Source organism: Sturnus vulgaris, chromosome 5 (assembly GCF_052056855.1).
Source record: "Sturnus vulgaris isolate bStuVul1 chromosome 5, bStuVul1.hap1, whole genome shotgun sequence".
NCBI classification, from domain to species: domain Eukaryota; kingdom Metazoa; phylum Chordata; class Aves; order Passeriformes; family Sturnidae; genus Sturnus; species Sturnus vulgaris.
The window spans coordinates 23,124,871-23,136,916 of NC_142247.1; the positions used below are offsets into that span (position 1 = coordinate 23,124,871).

A 12,046-nucleotide genomic window follows, 5' to 3' on the forward strand; every position below is an offset into this window, starting at 1 on the left:
ATTTCCTCAGCTGTATTGCATATTATTGAATAACAATGTAAATCAGAGGATAAAAGTCTTTCTATGAAACTACAGGGGAGGTCCAGATGATCTCTCATTGTTTCTGTCTTCATTTAGAAGAATTAGGAACATATCTGCAGAAATCACCACATCTTGTTGAGGACCTTATGTCCATGCTGTATTTGTTCCAGGGTGCTTTGCTTTGAACTGTATCCAGCCTGGTCCCATGCACTGAGTGTTCTCAGCAGCTGGTGTGCTTTAGATGTAATTTGGGAATGCACCTTCTGGCTTGTCTTACCCAAATGAAATTCATTTTGTCTGCTCTGAGTCATCCATGCAATAAGAATCAAAGCCCAGCAAATGGGAACAGCCAGGATATTTGCTGTAGTGTGCTCCAGATTCTTGCAAAAATGCTGAAGAAGATATATCCTTTTTATATGTAGTGCCAGTTAGACCCTCTATCTAGTGTGCCTTAGAGCAGCCTGACCTTGGAATGGCAAGATACTTTGGGAATTCCCTGTCTCCTCTCCACTAGCTACAAGAAAGGCAGCTCCTGGAATTTAAGCACCAAATTGTACAACTCTGCAGGTCTACAGGACCTGCATTTCAATGTCTCCTTTCACAGCAAAAGCAGCATCAACTTGGCCTTCAGACTGTATCCAGGAGTTATAGAGGCAGTTATCAAATGCTGGTTAAAACACAACTGTTACAAAAAACCATTACCAAATCAAGCCAAATATTTAATTAACATCTATATTTGATAAATGTGTTGGATTAAAAGAATTTGCTACCCTAAAAAAAAACCCCAAAAATGCAACATCATCAAAAAACCCCAACCAAGCCAAAACAAAACATACCAAAATGAATGAATCAAAAACCCCAAACATACTCTCTGCCCCAAATCACCATTTTAATATTTCATGATTTGTAGGGTTTGTAAAAAATTAAGAAATTATTGTCATAATTAAAAAAAAAATCAGGACAATTTCTTTTTGAGACTTATTTCTGATTTATTCTAAATGCATTTTGCAGTAATTTTTTATTGCTTTTTTCTTGTCTTGCCATACCTAAAAATAAATACTTGAAATAGATACATACATATGAATACATATTACTGGAAATCCCAACTTTAGTTTCAAATACCATAACATTATAGATATAGAATAATGCAATATTATAAATACTTAGACAATATAAACAGAATAGAACTGATTTCTTCAAAATTTAGGTGGTAAGCAGTAGCATTCTTAATTCATATAGATCTTCTTATTTCTCTTAATATCACACCACATTAATGTCTAGATGTTCTATATTTCTACTATGCCTTAGATATTAAAGGTACTTTAAAAACCTCTAGGAATATAGATTGGAGAAATATTTGCTGATTCTCCTAACTCCACCTGATCAGTTTGCAATATGAAATTACATTTATTATGCCAACCTCTGTTGTCCCACACATCACAGAAGAAAGAATGCAAGAATTAAGGATTCCTCACAGCAAGCCATGCAAAAGAAAAGATTTAATCAATAGAAGTAAAATTAAAACAAACAAACAAAAACAAACATTAAAATTAAAAAAAAAAGAGCCCCAGAGTGTTAACACAAGGTATATATAGAAAAAGGAGATATTTCTGTTAGGAAGGAGCAAAAGAGAAGTCTATGAAGACACTGAAACAGTGAAGCACTGTTCTGAGTGGAGTATGCATAGTAAAACATCTGGTATGCCTGTGCACACACTTAGAAGACAAACAAAATATTTCTTTGGTCCAACGATTAAGAGAATAAGGGATCCGTGGGTTTTAATGCTGCACATGGACAATCTCCTAAGAATGTGCATGGGCATACAATATGAAGGGAGTATAAGGAGCATGAGGTTTCCTCTAGCCATATTTGCTCCTCCAACCAGACTCTCATACCCAGACTGCTATGATGGAGGGAGAAAGTGGGGTATTTTGTGACCATATAAGAGAGAATTAGACAGTGGCATATTCATTTAGCATTTTCATTTCTCCTTGAACAAATAGGAGATAACTCCCACATTTTCTATTTTTTTCTCTTTGCATAGACTAATACTGCTGCTTCATCCTTGTTTAAGAAGGCTAAGAAACCATAAATCGAGTAAGAACCCAGAATTCAACTCTTGGTACTTTTCCTTTTGCTCATCTGATATAAAATTGCATAAGTAATAGGATGCTATTCTTATCTAGATCTTGGGAAGGGGCTTTTCCCTCTTCCACCTAATGGTGATGGGCTACATTCTTTAATTTTGTACTGGGTAGTGGAATCCTTCTGAAGCCCTTCAGAAAAAGTAAAGATATAAGGTGAAGTGTGACATAATCCAGTATAATAATGACCTAACGAAGCTGAATAAAAAAGACCAAAAAACAGCAAAGTGTGTAGTATAACAAAATAAGTCAATAATCTCAGTGTTAACAGTATTAACCCTCATCTGTAGAGTCTGAGTTAGGTGTCAAGTCTGAGAAAGCCTGTGCTATTAGTTTTGACAGGAACGTGTCCAGCTCAGACTCCAGAAGTCTTACCTGAGTCATGTAGAGAAAGTTCTGCTCTTTGGGGGTAAGCTTGGTAAAAGAAAATTGATCTATTTTATAGCAATTTATATAGCTCTTTAAATTTACTTGGGACTGTACAGTATGCTGTTATGACAGCCTCTGGCCAGGAAATCTTACAGTTAAACAGCATGAGCCTGAAACAATATGTTCAATTATGCAAATAAACACAGAGTGGCTCAAAGGGCCAGATGGTGTGAATCAGCCAAGTCTTATACACTTAAGTGGTACTCAGGCAATTTACAGGAGCTAAGAATCTTCCCCAAGATCAGTTCAGATGGCAGACTTTGCAGAACATATGCATTTGCAGCTGTTTTGTGAGAAAAGGGTGAGAAGTCACTGGGACAATGGTGTCCAGGCACCCAAGGAAGAACAAAAGAAATCATTAAAGGCCGAGGAAACAGAGTTCACTTAGTGGAGGGGAGAAGCTCATGTAGCGTGATTAGGTATGCAGTTACAGTGACACTTATTAACTTTAGATGAGCTAATACATCACAGATTTCTCAACAAGTGGTAGTCTATTTCAGAATCTTTTAGAAGAAAAACATTTTAAATTGTCATATTTCCTACAGTAGATTTTTGTTTTGTTTTGTTTCCCTGGAATGTAAACAAACTTTTATCTTCAAATATTTGACAGCTGACATACTGCAGGGAAAATTAATAATAAAAGGGGCAAGCAGCCAGACCTTTTTAAAATTTAAAACCAACACTTCTTCTTGGACATTTGGATGCTCTTTTTCTGTGTGGAGATGCTCCCTACTATGCACTAATGCCAGCTGCTGCCTGCTATACACGAAAGCACCCCCGCAGTTCACATGGGCACCCCATAGGTGTGGGCCCTTCATTTTCTCACCGGCACTGTTGGTCAGCTGGCTGGAATGATGCTCGTGGTGTCTCAGGAAGGAAGCCCTGCCTGGCCTAGGCAGGTTGAAGTGTGGTGGGGTCACTTCTGGCAGCACCATTGCTGTGGCCACTGCAAGGTCTCTCTCCAGTGCTAAAAAAAATCCAGCCTTCCTTCATAGCTCCTTTTCAAGATGACTTTTTTGTTTCCAAAGTCCCTTGGTAATTCCCTAGTTGCTTTATATTCTGTTTTGTGACTATCTTGCTCTACAGTGTAACCTGTTTGGGGCAAATGCCCCATCAGACAGTTTTGTACATTTCATTCACACACGCTGATATTCCCTCCTTAGCACTGATATTCCCTATGCCAACATAATTTTTCCAAGCATAGGTTATACAAGGACCCTCCCAGACTCTGTCCAGGAAAACACCTTGGGATAGTTTATAGTCACCTGAATATAAGCTCCTAAATCAAAGCAGGAGCAAAAGACTCAGTTAAATCTTGCAATTATAGGTAGTTACTATGGAAACATGAAGAAGCTATTTTGCTTTCAACGTAGTCCAGAAACTTGTGTTCAGCTGTACACTACATTCCAAATTCAAGAAAAGTGGTGGGAAAACCATTAGGTGCTCCAATCTTAATGGCAAGAATGACAATTGCATTGAAATGCATTACGTGAAGGTAGAGACATCTGGAATTGCTTAGAGAAAACTGATCTTGAAGTTTAAAGATGTGTACAGAGGAAAAATAAAATCTAGGAAATAAAGACTTCAGAAGCAGGGAGCTGAGGCTAGACAAGTTGAGATTGGAGCAAAAGGTAAACATTTCAAGTGAGTTTCACAATCCTTCCTCTTTAATCAGTTTAATTCTAAATAATTGACTTTGCCTTTTATAATCCAAATTTAAGCATCAAAGTAAAACAATACCCTGAGAACTAAAAAACCACACAAACTCCAGAACACTGTATATAAAATTTCACTCCATGTTTTTTCAAATCTTAATTATAAAATTTGGTAGTGTACAACCGTATATAAAGTTTTTCATGGTACAAATATATGCACATAGTAGCTTAAATCACAGAAATAAAATTATTACCTTGTGATATGCAAGTTCAGATGTTGCAGTTACAAGAGCTGGTTGGAAAATGAAAATAAACTCTGCTCTGTTAACATAGTATAAAAAAATCACACCTTAAAAAACTTAAACTTTAGTGCCTCCTTTTCCTTATTAAATGTGGAAGCTGTTGTACTCAGCAGCATGTCATCCACAGGCCTTAGAAAAGGAATTGTTGATAATTAGGAATATAGCTGGTGAATAGAAGTGCAATTACTTTTAGCCTCCCACAAAAAATCTCTGTAACTGAAAAAAAATTAAAAGTAAAAGAAGCTCAGAAGAAAATATAAAGAATTGATAAATAATTCGCATATGGGCTGATTCAATTACAAAGATATTAATATTAAAGAACTGGAGGGCCTAGATTAATGTCACTCAATAGACAGCAAATGGAGGCGGCACTAAATACCTGTAGGTAGCAAAAAAGAAGTGGGAGGAAGAGAAGTGCTTGCTTTTTGTTCTGAAATCAGCTCACTGAAGAACCTGGTTACAGGCCTGGCTGCTATCAAACCTACATACCTCTTCAAGATAAGCAATATTACCCACCTCTCTTTCTGAAAGATTAAAGTTTCAGAGTTGGATATGTAGGGATTTTTTTCATTTTAAATATTACTTTTATTAGTTTTCCACTTATTTTTCTCAATTAACTCATGAAATTATCTTCATATATTATTTTCATTTGTGCATAATTGTGCTTTTTCTAACAGGCGATTGATGTGAACAAGGAATGCTGAGGCTCCTTAAGTAAAGAGCTGCTGTGGGAAGGAGGCTGTGAAAGGAAGTAGCCATCCTTTCACTCTGCTGATTAAAGTACATGATTCTACAGAGTACATCCATGGAAATTCCACTTGCTCAAATCAGTAAGTGTATGTTTTCTCAGACTCTTCACCCTTTGGATATTTTCTTACTTTCACAATACAGAGTTTAATCTTCTACTCTTCCATTCAACATAAGGAAGACAAACTGTGAAATATTTGCTATGATGAAATCAGTCATTTCCCAGCCCACTTTGTACTAGTGTTATGTAAAAGTCTACCTTTGTCCCTGGCACGAGCAGGGAAGATTAAAAATAATTTTAAAAACCAAACAAGCAATCAAATAAACTTGAAGTTTAAAATGTGGAGTTAAAAACAGCACTATAATTTAATAATGGTTGTATTCCTTTTTTAGTCAATATTTAGGCCACAATAAAGGGCAATGACAGATACTCAGTAAGTACTCTTGGAACAGAAACTGCTTGGCTGTGAAGTGGAAGAAGAGGAATAAAAAGGCACTGTGACTGAAGGAAAGCTTACGTCCTCTGTGCCAGCCACACTATTATTCTGCATATCTCAGAAGTCATAACACCTAGAGGAGCAGCTCTATGCTAATATTTTATTTCATTTTATTTTCATTTTCCCAGGAACCTCTCTAGAATTCCATTCTTTGATGAATATGTTTCCAGGTAACTCTGGTTTTCAGCTCATGAGAAGTCCACTCTGAGACATGTAATACATGCAATGAATTTTCAGTCTGTGCAACAAAAAGTTCTACGGGGTCATGAAATGATTTTAAAATCACACTGAAGCTGGGAACAGAAACAAGCATTATCAACTCTAAATTCTTACTTTTAAGACTCAATTTTTGTGTGCAAACCCAGAACTCATTTCAGAACATCACTGCATATTTATTTGGTTCTTTTCTCAGGGAGAAATTACCTTCTCTTTTGTGGACATAGACCCAAATTTGTTCACAAATGGGTGTAAAAATAAACCATGGATCAATTGAAAATTTATTCTATACTAAGGATAAAAATTGGGAGGGGGATGTGCAAGAAGGTGTAGAAGAAGTACCTCTGATAATGAGGGGAGAGGTAAAAAACCAGAGGTCTTTTGCTCACTGTCTAAGCTTGGCAGGTGGAATCCATCGCTCTGTGTGTCTGTGTGTCTCTCCCTCTGCAGTGGATGGTGTCTAACACAGTGCCCAAACTGGGATAGCCTGCTGTCACTAAGTCCCTGGCAGGGTAGACAAAGTGCCACGTGAGTGGCTGCTTAATCAGCCAGGCAAAAAGTGATTCACAGCTACCTGCCTGGAAAGGTGATGCTTGCTTACTTTGACAAAAATACTGCAGCAAGTTAAACACACGGGAGAGAAAATTAGCGTGCCTCAAGAACAATATTGGCATAACAAATACCAAGAAGCAGATTTGGAATGAAGCTAAAGATGAGACATGCTTTCCAATAACCTTCAGAGAAGTATCCCTGTCTATTCTTTTCAAGGTGATGCTTGCCATATTTATGCTTGGGATTAAATGAAGCCTCTGACAATGGCAAACCAGACAAGGTGCTGTTAGTAGACATTGTGAGTTCTAACAATGTTTTTAGCAAAAGACTTTGATAGTGAATATAATGGGGGACTTGATAGAATTAATTTTCATTAGACTGTATATTAGTACCAAATTTAAGTTGGGGAAATGTATTTGCTTATTACATTAAAAGCACAGCTGGATAAAGAGGTTCTGGGGGTTATCCACTGGATATATCAGAATATACAAATGTATTGGATACACTGGAGTTTTGATTGTTTTCTGATCAAATAAAATTTCTTCAGTTGGAAAAAGCTGCTCTTTTGAATTTCCCATCAATCTCTATTTTTAATGTGTTTTTTTCTGCCTTGTCTGTCCTTTGTGTCTTGGTTACAATACAGTTCTCTAGAGCTTGCCAAAATGAACTGTTAATCAGTTTCTTTCTCTCTTTTTTTTGGCATGCATCCCTTCAGGTCAAGGATTAAATTTACTGAAATCCTATTGAGGTATGAGTTGTTGGAAGAGAAAAATTGGTTTTTCCATGCAGCCAGGATCTTAAAATCTGACACAGATATGAGTCACTATAATTGTACAAATGTAAACTGTATGCCATTTTATTCTAATTGTTCTTATAAGAAAATTAATGTAAGAAGATTTCATTTAATATAGCATTTTGGTGACTAGGACACAAATTACCATAAGTAGGGATGTGGAATTCTGTTATTGAAAAGAAGTGGTAACATCAGAGAAGAGCAATATCGCTTTGGGTGTTGCCTGTTCAAAAGAAAATAATATGTTAAATAGGATTTGTGAAAATCAGATTATGAGGCTTTCAAGTTAGGCAGTTTTCCAGAGGTGAAAAAAATAACGTTCCTCTTTATATCAAAGTAATCAGCTTTTGCACTTACAGCGAGTCCATTTACTGACTCTCATCAGAAAGAGTTGTTTTGGTGCTGAACTCAGCTAATTACTTTACAGGAATAGATTAGTGTAAAATAATCATTCTAATGCCAACAAGTTTGCTTGAGCTTTGGTAGACATGCAAACTATCCATTAATAGGGAGTAAAATATATCATCATAAACATTAAAACATTAAAACTTAAAAGTTCTTTTTGACATCTTTGAAATATTAAAACAATGGCAGCAATGCAAAACTGTTTGAGATCCAGGTGAAACTTAGGTATAATTTCAAATAGATAGCTAAGAACTGAAGATTATAATCTTTCATAGTCAAGGGTTAGATATAATAAAGTATCAGCATCTCTGCATATTGGCATGGCAATGCTTCTGAGTAGAATTCTAATCCCCGAATTAAGTGTCAGGACACTTTACATGAAGAGGTTCAGGAGAGGTTGATTCTCGAAAATGGTGGTTCACAAATCTCATACACTGAGAGGGAAGCCTCTGAAAGTGAAGCACTAGGAAATGCCAACTGTGGCTGAAATCTCGTCTTTCACAATGGAGGCTGAACTAAACCAAAATGCTAATTCCCGAAAGCTTTGCTTTCCCACCTCACATTTTCATTCATTACTCTTCAGGGCTGTCTCAAGTAGAAACAGGGGTAGAAAGGAATTGATTGAAATGGATAAGCTAGCATACAGTCTCAGGCTCTAAACCCAAGGCAGAAAAATAAGACTTTCCTTCTGTCTGGTGTAGACACCTTCTTGGAGATAATCAACATTCTGCTGGAGAAGGTCTACAGTAACTAGACTTAACTTGAATTCCAATGCTATTTTGAGCTGGAGATCCAACTAGATGACTTCTTCATGTACTTTTCAATCTAAATTACCATTTAATTATCTGACTCTGGGAAAGAATAGCCCATAGAACATTCCTCAAGGTGGGGGCCTGTGTAGAAGCTCTGGAATAGCTTGTTTCAGTTCTTCCTATTCAAAGTGAGTCAAGTTAATGTCCTAGGTCAATCATCTACATAGCAAAAAAAAAAACAAAAAACAAACCCAAACATTAATTCAGAGGTAGTCTGAGGTTTCTCAAAAGGTTAGGTGATGCCGTCTGAGGAATGGCAAGCTCTCTGTACCCAGGAAACATCTTAGTAATTGGAGTCTGCAGATTTGGGGGTGGAGAAGTGAAGGCAATGACTTTGCTCTTGTAAGGGGCTTCTCTCACTTCTCCCAGAGCTGCTGCCTGGGTACTTATGCCAAGTGCTCCCTCAGTTGTGGTAACAGCTTGGTTTTCCAGGACCCCAAATATCAACTATTTGCCATGCATAATTTATACAGCCATAACCTCCACCCTTGCTCAGGGCTGGCCATGTCAAAATTAAGTCCACCACTAAAATTAGCTTAAGATCTCTTTTCCTTTATTGACCATGGGTCAAAATAAAGAATGTGTGTAAATTCACTCACCAAAAACAGAGGGAAAGGATGCCTGTAGGACCAGAATCTGAGTTGTCCTATAAAAGAAGTTAAATCCAGGGAAGTAGAGAAGTACTACATGCTGATTCTGCTCTAATACAATTCAGTCCAAATTCTGTGAGAATGAGACAAAGCAAGACTTCTTCTCCAGGATGGGTTGTGTTGACACCTTCCCTCTGGGTAGTCTAAGCTTGCTCTGAGACCCCTGTCTGAGAATAAATTCTGTGAGGACTGTAACATTATTTTTTTAGATCTCAGCCCAATACCTTTGACTGTAGCCTACATCCTAAGCTCTCTCACCTCGAGGTTTTAGAGTAGGGGATTATATCCAGTTTTTCAGTTCAATTAAAAAAACTTTTCAGTGCTGAGAGCAAGCAATAGGATGGCTACTGTGTCCATGAGCTCTACTCCCAGTGCAGAGCCTGCACTGAGTGTGTTTGCTGTACACTGTTCTGTTTTTATCTCATGTGGATGCAAATACTGGTACCTATGCAGAATTTGCAAAACCCTGAATATATGCTTCCAACTTAAAAATACTGTGCTCTCTAAAGTGCAGTCTTTGGTCCCTCAAATTATCCTTTTGAAGGGGATGCTGACAACCACCTTCGAAGTCTTAAAATAGGCATGGTCAAGTCACAAAAGGCTTCTGTGGTTAAGAGCCCTTCCACAGCTTATCCAAAACACAGACTGCAAATGTCAAGGGGAATGTAACATATAATTATTCCAGAAGGACAATAACAATGATGGCATAAAAGCTCTAAATACAGTGTCTTTCTTATTTATATATCTGCCATGGTCACCTACTCTTTTGAGATGAACACAACTCTGAAGTGTAGCTTTTAGTGGCTTAGTAAAAATGGAGATTTTGACGAAGTCTGGGTCACAGGCCCTCTATTAATAACTTAGAGTTTGAACTAGCACTTTTTTTCAATCACTCTAATGACGTTTTAAACTTTTTGTTCTTCTTTGCAATAGTTTCACGACACTTTCCAGTGTGTTTCTGAAAGATTAAGATCTAATACAAGTACATTCAAAGGATTTTTAGCTTCAAATAGCTTTTGTAGATTGTCTCTCATTAGTCCCTCCAGATTTGTAATGGTTCGTGACATTAACTTTGCATCCCTTGGGTTTGTTTCCTCTTATGCATTCTAATATTTGCTTAGCTTGTACAAATAACTCTGTTATTTGTCTTGAAAATTCCTCATGCTAAATGAAATTGGCCTGCTGATTCTTAATTTCACATTAAAGGTTTTTGAAGGAATTATCATCTGGACTAACAAAACTGACAAAGTTAACATAAAAATAATCCCAAACCTTTACAGAAGTTAGGGAAACTTGTTCATGTTTTGGGTTTTTTTTTTTATTTGTCATTTATATACCTTGCAGAGCTTTCTTTTAGGAAAGAGTCACAAGCAGACATACAAAGGAAATGGTTCTGTCACTGAATTTCATGAGCTTATTTTAATTCAGAAAAAAATTGAAACAGGAAAACTCTTGTAAGATATGCAGGAAAATCTGCTTGACATAGTGATTTTTTGTCTATTTTTTAAGCATAAAAATCAGAAAATTAGGTACTTCATAGACTCTCAAGCTTGTGAAATTTAGCATGTCTTTATGATAACTTTGCTTACTCTGTTTTATTCAGGACACAAAAGCCTGTTCCTTGCAGGTGTTAAGTGCTCAGAAATCCGTTTCAATTATGTATTAACTTGCTGAATGTATAGGTATATTCTGTAGCAGCAGCAGTTATTCAGAAGACAAATTTTGAAGTTGTATAAACAAAAAGACAAAGATTATGAGAACATAATCAGTACTTTAAAGGTCCTGCTTTTTTTTTTTTTACTTTTTATTTCTTCCTGTGGTCAATTTTAATTTTAGCTTAATCTGTATTCTGAGGTGGTTTACCTTCTGGGCCCTAAGACCATGACTAGATCTATTGTTCCTACCCAGGCCTTGCAGTCCCTGCACATTACCATCAACCAAGAGACAGTCAGACTGTCACAAAGGAGAAATGAAACCAGTTACAAAGGTCATGAAAATAGTGCCTTATTGTAAACAGTCTTTTTATCCTTTACTCATATTGATGATCTTTCAGCTTGACTGCTCTCCATCACTTTATATTATCACCAAAACTGGATGTTATAAATGACAGCTAGATAGAAGGAAAAAGTGTAGTGTCATAAAACACACTACTGGATAATGAAAATATAAGTTTTTACTAACTTTGTTTCCTTATTTTACATTTTAATTGATCAAAATCTTTTCTATGGTTCTGAAGACAGAGAAAGAGGGCAGCAAAAGTAGATACCAAGAAGAGATTTATGTGATGCAATTATTTCTAAAATAGGTGTTGCTGAAACGGAGTAATGACAGACTGGTTTTACTGTAAAGAAAATGAAGACAACACAAGGATGAAACAAGGGTCTCTGGTGTCTGCCCAAAGCTTAAGGGCTTTGTTATTTTCACTTGGGCTTTGCTTCTGCTTTTCATTCTAAAATAATGTTTCTTTTGTTGTGGATTTCTTTTTTTTTTTTTTTTTAAGGTATCTGACTGCATTTTTTTGTCCATCCCTCAGCCTTTATTGATTATTCAGGAGGCTGTTGTTTGGTCCCCTCTCCCACTGGACATGTGAATTTTAAAGCTTTTTGAGTCTTATTAAAGTCCAATTACTGAGTCTGTCTCTGGGCTTTTAAATATGATGTCTTGAAGGACCTCTGTTTAACATCAGTCTTGAGGACTAGGAATGTCTAATCTGACTGCCAAGGTCCTAGGACTAATGACTCTCTTCCAGACATATATCCTGAGGACACTCATTTTCCAGAAGTCCAGGCATGTAATTACTATGATTTACAATAAACTCTCCAA

The 12,046-nt window shown here is 36.7% G+C and overlaps 2 long non-coding RNA genes across 6 annotated transcripts in view; one reads left to right on the forward strand and one right to left on the reverse strand.

Moving 5' to 3' along the window:
- LOC148223583 (uncharacterized) overlaps positions 1 to 4,755 on the reverse strand; it is a 77,689-nt gene extending 72,934 nt beyond the window's left edge. For 3 of the 5 annotated variants that reach the window (XR_015803805.1, XR_015803801.1, XR_015803802.1), the window contains exon 1: positions 4,504 to 4,755. This is a non-coding gene — a long non-coding RNA (uncharacterized LOC148223583). The remainder of the gene's footprint in view (positions 1 to 4,503) is intronic. The other 2 variants (XR_015803804.1, XR_015803803.1) reach the window with 1 other exon arrangement.
- A 240-nt stretch (positions 4,756 to 4,995) lies between these two features.
- LOC148223584 (uncharacterized) lies at positions 4,996 to 7,068 on the forward strand. The gene is made up of 3 exons (XR_015803806.1): positions 4,996 to 5,105; positions 5,229 to 5,381; positions 5,692 to 7,068. It is a non-coding gene; the product is annotated as an uncharacterized LOC148223584 (long non-coding RNA).
- The last annotated feature ends 4,978 nt before the right edge of the window (positions 7,069 to 12,046 follow it).